The sequence below is a fragment of the Loxodonta africana genome, chromosome 13, assembly GCF_030014295.1.
Source record: "Loxodonta africana isolate mLoxAfr1 chromosome 13, mLoxAfr1.hap2, whole genome shotgun sequence".
NCBI lineage: Eukaryota > Metazoa > Chordata > Mammalia > Proboscidea > Elephantidae > Loxodonta > Loxodonta africana.
In genome coordinates this window covers 61683620-61694150 of record NC_087354.1, presented here as the reverse complement: position 1 = coordinate 61694150, position 10531 = coordinate 61683620, and positions in this window count along the sequence as shown.

Sequence of the window (10531 nt, the reverse complement as noted above, 5' to 3'; positions counted from 1 at the left end):
GAACACTGTGGGGGTGTTGTAAGTTGTTGCATAGGTTATTATGAGTCAGAATCGACTGGAATGCACACAAATATGATTGTACTAAAAAAATTCCTCCACACATCTGTCTGCACGACCCCTGAACCACACATATGTGCATGCTATCACAGCATTGCGTCCAAAGATGGAAAATCACAACTGATCCAAGTCCACCTTTCAGCCAAAGATTGTTGTTGTTGTTAGGTGCCTTCAGGTTGGCTTCGACCATAGCGACCCCGTATACAACAAAACGAAACGCTGCCAGGTCCTGAGCCACCCTCACAATGGTTACTATGCTTGAACCCATTGTTGCAGCCACTGTGTCAATCCATCTCATTGAAGGTCTTCCTCTTTTTCACTGACCCTCTACTTTACCAAGCAAGATGTCTTTCTCCAGGGACTGATCCCTCCTAAGAACATGTCCAAAGTACCTGAGATGAAGTCTTTCCATCTTTGCTTCTAAGGAGCACTCTGGTTGTAGTTCTTCCAAGACAGACTTGTTTGTTCTCTGGCAGTCCATGGTATATTCAGTGCTCTTTGCCAACACCATAATTCAAAGGCATTAATTCTTCTTGGATTTACATTATTCGTTGTCCAGCTACCTCATGCATATGAGGCAATTGAAAACACCATGGCTTGGGTCAGGCTACCCTTAGTCCTTTAACTGACATATTTGCTTTTTAAGACTTTAAAGAGGTCTTTTGCAGCAGATTTGCTCAATGATTTCCTTTGATTTCTTTACTGCTGTTTCCATGGGTGTTGGTTATGGATCCAAGTAAAATGAAATTGTTGACAACTTCGATCTTTTCTCCATTTATTATGATGTTGCTTATTGGTTCAGTTGTGAGGATTTTTTATTGCGTTATGTTATGGTGTAATCCATACTGAAGGCTGTGGTCTTTGATCTTCATCAATAAGTGCTTCAAGTCCACATCATTTATCAACATCTGAAGGAGCGATGGTGGTGCAGTGGTTGGGTGTTCAGCTGCTAACTGAAAAGCCATTGGTTCAAACCCACCAGCCACTTGGAGGGAGAAAGATGTGGCACTCTGCTTTCCTAAAGATTATAGCCCTGGGAACCCTATGAGGCAGTTCTACTCTGTCTTATAGGGTTCCTATGAATTGATTCTACAACAATAATATATAATATATATATATATATAAAATCTCAACATCTGAGAGGGAGAAATACATTGTAATTAAACAAAGCTGGCTTTCTATATTTCAGACCATAACATCCTAGGTTGTAATTTGGGAATATTTTGCTCTACACCTATACTTAAACCCAAAAAACCAGACCTATACTTTAAAAAAAAAACACCAAACCCACTGCCGTCAAGTCGATTCCGACTCATAGTGACCCTATAGGACAGAGTAGAACTGCCCCCATAGAGTTTCCAAGGAGCGCCTGGCAGATTTGAACTGTTGACCTTTTGGTTAGCAGCCATAGCACTTAACCACTATGCCACCAGGGTTTCCAACCTATACTTAGGTGGATATTATTAAGAGTGCAGTTTAATCAACTTTGTAGAAATTAACATCGAAATAAGAGAATGCATTAGTCATTATGAATTATGTGGTTACAAAAGGTACACTACTTATAGGAGAATCTAAAGCTTATTCGTGTAAATTTAAATTTAATAAATGAATTGTGGGAATGTATAAAACAGTGGAGAGTGGCTGAGCGACTGCAAACTGGCTTGTACCCAGTAAGTATGGCTTTACAGTATCCAATGATCTCTTAGCAACAGTTAACAGTTCAACTATGAATAATCATTTAAGAAAATGATAAAAAACACTATCTTACCACCAATATATATTTTTCTTTTTCTGTATGATGTTATCTTCATCTGTGAGAAGTAAACTGAAAAAAAATTTGCTTCTTAAAGACTGTGTAAAACATGCAACTGAGGCACAGACTAACTCATGAAAAGTACCCCAAAAAAACCCATTGCTTTCTAGTCGGGTCCGACTCATAGCGACCTTACAGGACAGAGTAGAACTGCCCCACAGAGTTTCCAAGGAGCACCTGGTGGATTTGAACTGCTGACCTTTTGGCCAGCAGCTGTAGCACTTAACCACTACACCACCAGGGTTTCCTTTGTGAGCAATAGCAGCACATGATATCCCTTGGCTACGTTACCAGAACTCACCACAAATTATGCTCTTGCTTAGATCAGTATTTAAACTGAGTCTTGTGTAGAATACGCTGGTATGTAGAATTTGCTGAGTCCTAGAGTATACATCCAATGCACTCCTTTCTCTTTAGATTACTTTCTAAAAAGGCTTATAGTTGTAGAGTCTCAACTGACACCTTGCTTAACTTTTTCTATTTAAATGATCAATATCTCTTTTAGAAAATAGCCACATTAAAAAAGACAATTTTTATGACATATATAATTCTGAGAAAAATATTTAATAATTTAAGTAGGATTGAGTAATAATTTTAAAAAGATAAAATAGTATCGCCATAAATTTTTTTCAAATCACATATTTCATGCCACTATGGTTTTCTTTTTCTAGCTAAATTCTTTTGAAAATTAAGATTCAGGTTGCAGATGTAATCACGGCAGGCTGTCTTTCTGAGGTATGGGTCATTCCATCAGGACATATGCAGTTGCCTGTTTTCTAAAAACAATCTCAGAAAGAAATGGACAGTGGGACTTTATGCAAGGCAAAATTCTATAGAGCAGGGTCTAATTTAAAGAGATAGTTTGTTTACCTTGAGTTTGGTATGTTGGTCCTTTAATACTATTTTATCTTTTTACATGACAAACAAGAAATATGGAAAATCTTAAAATTTTATTTTCATTGTAAAAATAAAGTATGCTTATCATCTAAAAAGGTGAATACGTAGAAAGGATAAAATGCCATACCCTTGGCAGTATGTGTAATGGTTCGGAACACAGTCTTTAGAGTCTAATTGACCAGGTTCAAATCCCAGCTGTGCCAGCAAATAAGTGCATGACCTTGGGAATGTTACTTCCCTTATCTGTGCCTCATTTTCTCCATTTGTAAAATGAGGATGATGATAATAGTAACTATACCTCAGGGTCGCTGTGAGATCAAATGAGTTATTCAGGTAAGCCATCTGGCTCCAGTAAGTATTCAGTAAGCACTGGCTATCATCATCCCATCCAAAAATGGCTACTCTTGATGATTTGCTATTTTCTTGGGCTTATTTCCTTATGAATTTTAATATTTGTGATAATAATATGTATGTATGATGCATATATATGCATCTTGCCTTTCTGTCTTTTAAATTAATTTTTAATAATGTTTACTTTTTATGAGTGCAAAATTATTCCACAGTCTGTAGTATGAACAGCGCAGACAACACGTTGACTGAAAATATTGTTCTGATCATGGTATTTTGTTTGTCTTTTTACTGTCTGAACTCCACACTGACTTTAAAGTCCATGTTTTAGTTATCCAGTGCTGCTATAACAGAAATGCAAGTGGATGGTTTTAACCAACAGAAATTTATTCTCTCACAGTCTAGGAGGCTAGAAGTGGAATTCAGGGTGCCAGCTGCAGGGGAAGGCTTTCTCTCTCTGTCTGCTCTGGGGGTAGCCCCTTGTGTCTAGGAGCTTCTCAGCACGGGGACGGCAGGTCCAAAGGATGTGCTCTGCTTCTGGCACTTCTTTTTTGGTGGTATAAGGTCCCTCTCACCTCCTCTCTGCTCAGCTCTCTCTTATATATCTCAAAAGAGATTGACTCAAAATAAAACCTAATCTTGTAGATTGAGTCCTGCGTCATTAATGTAACTGTTTTTAATCCTGCCTCATTAACATCATAAAGGTTATGAATAATCACATCAGATCACGAAATGGTGAACAACCACACAATACTGGGAATCATGGCCTAGCCAAGTTGACACATATCTTGGGGGGACATGGATCAATCCACAAAAGCTTCCTTAAGGGTTAATGAAATCTGCTTTATAAATGGCTCCTTGCTAATTCCAAAGCCTCAAGGCATCCATTGAATGTCAATGCCTTATCCTCTGGAAAAGACTATGCAGGTTGGAAAGGTCTGAGTAATTGGAAGAGGATTGAGGTGGGGTTCCTTAGAGGAGGGATATGGAACGGTAAACTCTGATCTTGTGGGTAGCTGGGGGGAGTGTGGCTTTTTCCTCTTAAAATATCTAAGAATAAACACATCTTGACACTGTGAGAATTGATTTCCTTCTGGACTATTAACATGATTTAGATAAGAATTCTTGTAAGATAATAACCCTTCCATTATTTTGATAAGGTGCTCTTTTTGCTTGCTCACTTTGTCCAAGGTTATATTACAAAGCTTTATCACATTAAACTAACTATGGGTACAGAATGGCCAAATTGCTGCTTTCTAATCCCAGAGGTCTCCACTGAACGCCTGATTCCATTTGTAGAACGGCAGGGAGGGAGGGGGAGGAGGTTTCGAATTGAACCTGTTCCAATTGGCTCAGTTTTGGCCAAGGCACTGACACTGGAACAGACCCAAATTCTTAAAATTTGGATTATCCAAAATGATAACAGGAATGGGAAAAATTATGGGTCAGAGCATTGCGATGTGAGACTCGGAAGAGGCGCAGTGAGCCCTTTCAAGAGCCTGATGCGTGAGATTGGATTATTGGCAGGACTGTGGACAGTGGCACATAATTAAAGTGGTGCAGTCAGCCGCCATCTTTGAGCAAGGCACCACTGTTTTTGACTCTGCTCAAAATGCAGGGAGCAAGAGATTTGGTTGCTATGCAACTCATACACTGCTTTTGTTTTCTAAGAGGGAGATTAGATTTCTAGCAGGGCTTTGACCCGTAGTTTTTCCCATTCTGGTTCTCCCAAATTTTCAAAATTTGAATCTGTTCCTGTTTCACTTTCTTGGTCATGACTGAACCAGAAAAACATGTTTGAAGCCCTAGTTTCAATATACTCCCACCTTACTAACTATTGGAGGAGCAATTGTATTACATGCTTGGACTGATCAAGAAAAAATATCCAGGGCCCATTTAGAATGGTAGTCTACCATTCTTTATAATAAAAAGACCAACTGAACCAAGAAAAAAGGCGGAATTATCCGTGAGACGATCAGCCCCTGAGTTTTTTTTCTGGGTCTGGAGGCTAAATTCCAGACTTCTGTTAAATGTGCACCAGGGGTCAGAACAGGGGATGCTCTGGAGACCTGATGGTCTATACAGCCAGCCTCAGCAGGGTCTTTATCTCTGTTTCATGTGCAAGCTATTCCTGTCAACAAAAAACAGGCAGTTGAAATTGCTACATATGCTTTTGGCCAACCCATAAAGAGTTAACATGACTCCTGTGGATTGGAGGGATAAGAATAAGTTAAATTCTAAGTCAGACTCCAGATTTCATTACTCAGGGCTATGGAAATGCTATTTGAGGTTTTCTATATAGATCTTAAGGAGCCCTGGGGGTGCAGTGGTTAAAGTGGTCAGCTGCTAACTGAATGGTCAAGAATTTAAACTTACCAGACACTCAACAGGAGAAAGATGTGGCAGTCTGCTTCCATAAAGATTAAAAAAAAAAATTAAAATATTACAGTACTGGAAACCCTGTGGGACAGTTATACAGTCACCAGGAGTCAGAATTGACTCGATGACAATGACTTTTGTTATATAGACCTTAATAAGTGCCATATTTAAAAATAAAAATAATCATAAGGGCTGAAAGCAAGCTGATAATCCACCATTTTTCTTGACAGGCAGGTGGACACACTGCATCAGGATCTGCTGGCTTGAAGGTATAGTTTTAGGGCAGTAAGAGGCCTGCAGTCATGAAGAGGGCCACATGGGGGCAGTAAATCTTTACAATCATGAAGTGTTCGGCTCTAATTGTTTATACAACTCACAGATGAGATAGCATGTATCTCATGAGTCACCGAGAAGCAAGTGTTAGTACAACGGAAAAAACATTCATGACTTTGCTTTCTTTTAAGGGCCCTTCACAAGTAGAAGGCTGTAATGTTTGATCTTCATCGGGAAGTGATTCAAGTAGCCTTCACTTTCAGCAAACAAGCTTGAGTTATCTGCATACTGCAGGTTGTTAATAATTCTTGCTCCAATCCTGATGGCCCATTCTTCTTCATATAGTCCAGCTTCTCAGATTATTTGCTCATCATACAGATTGAATAAGTATGGTGAAAGGATACAACCCTGACATACACCTTTCCTAACTTTAAACCACGCAGTATCCCCTTGATCTGTTTGAAGGACTTCCTCGTAGTCTGTGTTCAGGTTCCTCGTGAGGAACATTAAGTGTTTTGGGATTTCCATTCTCAGCAATATTATCTATAACTGGCTAGAATCCACACAGTCAAATGCCTTTGTATAGTCAATAAAACATAAGTAAACATCTTTCTGGTGTTCTCTGATTTCAACTACAATCCATTTGACATCAGCAATGATATTCCTTGTTCCACGTACTCTTCTGAATTCAGCTTGAGTTTCTGGACCTTCCCTGCTGATGTATTATTGCAACTGCTTTTGAACGATCTCTAGCAAAATTTTATTGTGTGTGATATTAATGATATTTTTCTATATCTTCTGCATTCTGTTGAATCACCTTTCTTTGGAATGGGTACAGATAAAGATCTCTTCCAGCAGGTTGGCCAGGTAGCTGTTTTCCAAATTTCTTGGCATAGAGAGTGAGCACCTCTAGTGCTGCATCCGTTTGTTGAAACATCTCAATTTTTATTCTATCAGTTCCTGGAGCCTTGTTTTTCACCAATGTCTTCAGTGCAGCTTGGACTTCTTCTTTCAGTACCATCGGTTCTTGAACATATGCTACCTCTTGAAATGGTTGAACATCGATCAGTCTTTTCGGTACAGTGGTTCTGTGTATTCCTTCCATCTTCTTTTGACACTTCCTGCATCGTTTAATGTTTTCCCCATAGAATCCTGTGATACGGCAACTTGAGGCTTGAATTTTTTACTTTAGTTCTTTCAGCTTGAGAAATGCCGAGCATGTTCTTCGCTTTTATTTTTCTATTTCCAGTCTTTGCACATTTCATTATAATACTTTATTTTGTCTTCTCGAGCAGCCCTTTGAAATCTTCTGTTCAGCTCTTTTACCTCATCATTTCTTCTTTTCACTTTAGCTATTCTACATTCAAGAGCAAGTTTCAGAGTCTCTTCTAACATCCATTTTGGTCTGTTCTTTCTTTCCAGTCTTTTTGATGACCTTTTGCTTCCTTCTTGTAAGATGTCCTTGATGTCATTCCACAACTTGTCTGGTCTTTGGTCATTAGTGTTCAATGTATCAAATCTATTCTTGAGATAGTCTCCAAGGTCAAGGTCATACCGTGGCTCTCATGGACTTGTTCTAATTTTCTTTAACTTCAACTTGAACTTACTTATGAGCAATTGATGATCTGTTCTGCATTTGGCCTCTGGCCTTGTTCTGACTGATGATACTGACCTTTTACATGGTCTCTTTCCACAGATGTAGTCAATTTGATTCCTGTGCATTCCATCTGTCAAGGTCCATGTGTACAGTCACCATTTATGTTGTTGAAAAAAGGTATTTGCAATGAAGAAGTCATTGGTCTTGCCAAATTCTATCATATGATCTCTGGTATCGTTTGTATCACAAAAGCCATATTTTTCCAACTACCTATTGTTTTTATCCTTCTTCTTTGTTTCCAGCTTTTGCATTTCAATCACCAGTAATAATCAATGCATCTTGATTGCATGTTTCATCAATGTCAGACTGCAGAAATTGGTAAAAATCTTCAATTTCTGCTTCTTTGGGCTTGATGGTTGGTGCGTAAATTTGAATAATAGTCGTATTCGCTGGTCTTCCTTGTAGGTATATGGATATTATCCTATCCTTATACGATATACCAAAAAAATAACAAAACAAGAGAAGAACAAAAAACCCACTGCCTTTGAGTTCATTCTGACTCATAGCGACCCCATAGGATAAAATAGAACTGCACCATAGGGTTTCCAAAGCTGTAAGTCTTTACAGACGCAGACTGCCCCATCTTTCTCCCAGAGAGCAGCTGTTGGGTCCGAAGATGTGTAATATCATTTTGTCTAAATTCTTCTTCTTAAATAAAACTTTGGAAATCTTTCATGTTTTGTATTTACCAAGTCTCACCCACCAGAAATTCAATTCTCTTACTTCTCTCCTTAAAGTATTTAGACCTTATCTTTAAATAAAGCACATATTGAGTGTTCCAAAAACCAAAACACCAGACCCATTGCTGTCCATTTGATTCTGACTCATAGTTCCAAATTATTCCCTGATATGCATTCTCTTCTTTTCTATAATAACACAACTCTTGAAATCTAACTGGGCATGCTCTTCTTTTTCACCTTTTTCTTTTTTTCCACTGTCTTAGACCACATGGATGATTGCATAATCCCAATGTTGCTTCTTGGCAGAGGAACAAAAAGGACCCTTGGCCACTCAACTTGCCATTTCAGGGCTGCCTACACCAGGATATGAGAAAAATAACTTTTATCTTATTTAAGCCACTGTAGTTTGGGATTTCTTTTACAGCCAAGTGAGCCTGTCTCCTAATTAACACAAGCATCTAATATGTGCCAAGCAATAGTTGAGCACTTTACATGCATTGTCACATTTAATTTTCACAATCACTCTATAAGGCAAGTGCTGTCATTATTTCCATTTTGCAAATGAGTAAACCAAGGGATGAGTTTTAAGAAGCTTGGCCAAGGTCACATAGCTAATAAGTGGAAGAGCTAAAGCCTCTCCTCTGAACCATCACAACATACTTATATTCAAAGCTAACTCCATCCCTTCCCTCATTCCTTGCATATAATCAAGAAAAAGTCCTGCAAATCACTCTTCACAATAGTGTTGGAATCTATTCCTTTTTCTCAGCCCTGCTACCACAAGCCATCTTCATTCCTTATAATTCGTCTCCCAGTTGCTAATTATGTACCCCTGTAATTTTAACTCATTCTCCATTTAGCTTCCCAAGTTACCTGCCCCTAAAATAAATTTGACTGCTGTGTGTTGCCCATTTCATTTCTTAATCAGGTTATTTGCTTCCTTTCCTGTCTTTCTTTTATCAGTTTGGCCAGTGGTTTATTGATTTTGTTGATCCTTTCAAAGAACCAACTTTTGGTCTTGTTGACTCTTTCAATCGTTTTTCTATTCTCTATTTCATTTATTTCTGCTCTAATTTTTATTATTTCCTTTCTTCTGGTGCCCATGGGCTTCTTTTGCTGTTCTTTTTCTATTTGTTCGAGTTGAAACGTTAATATTTGATTTCGGCCCTTTCTTCTTTTTGGATGTGTACATTTATTGCTATAAATTGAGCTCTAAACACTGCTTTTGCTGCATTCCAAAGGTTCTGGTAAGATGTGTTTTCATTCTCATTTGATTCTATGAATTTCTTTATTCCATTCTTGATTTCTCCTATTATCCAGTAGTTTTTGAGCAAGGTGTTGCTCAGTTTCCACATATCTGATTTTTTTCCTTGCTGTTTCTGTTATTGATTTCTACTTTTATGGCTTTAGGATCAGAAAAGATTCTTTATAATATTTCAATGTTTTGGGTTCTGTTAAGGCTTGCTTTATGGCCTAAAATGTGATGCATTCTGGAGAATGTTCCATGTGTGTTGGAAAAGAATGTATACTTGACTGCTGTTGGGTGGAGTGTTCTGTATGTATCTACAAGGTTGCGCTGATTAAGTCTGGCATTTAGATCTTCTGTATCTTTATTGAGTTTCTTTCTAGATGTTCTGTCCTTCACCAAAAGTTGTGTGTTGAGTCCTACTACTATTACTGTGGAACTGTCTATTTCTCTTTTCAATGCTGTTAGATTTTATGTATTTTGGAGCCCTGCCATTGGGTGTGTATGTATATACTAGGGCTATGTCCTCCTGGTGCACTGACCTTTTAATTTTTATATAGTGTCCTTCCTTATCCTTTGTAGTGGATTTTGCTTTAAAGTCTATTTTGTCAATGATTAATATTGCCATTCCTGCTCTTTTTGGATGGATGTTTGCTTGATATATTCTTTTCTATCTTTTGAGTTTCAGTTTGTCTGTGTCTTTAAGTCTAAGATGTGTCTTTAAGTCTAAGGTGTGTTTTTTGTAGGTACCATATAGATGGATCATCTTTTTTTTTTTTTTTACCCATTCTGCCACTCCCTGTTTCTTTATTGGTGCATTTAGTCCATTTACATTCAGTGTAATTATTGATAGGTATGAGTTTTTTTTTTTTTGAGTTTACTGTTGTCATTTTGTGTGCTATTGAGTTTCTTTGTTCTACTTAATTTTCTGTGCCAAGTCATTTTTCTTTATGTATTTTCTTTTCATCTTTTTCATTATTGTTGATCTTGTGTTTGCTGAGTATTTTTGTTTTTCTTCTTTTTTATTTTGAAGGGTATGTTTGTTAGTTTCCTCTGAAGTCACTTTAAAATTTACATGTATTTTCTAAGTTTAAGCAGGTCTTTTATTTCTTGATATTGCCTTAACTTCCTCTCCATGGAAATTCTATGGCTGGACTGTTTAGTTCCTCTTCTTTGTTTTG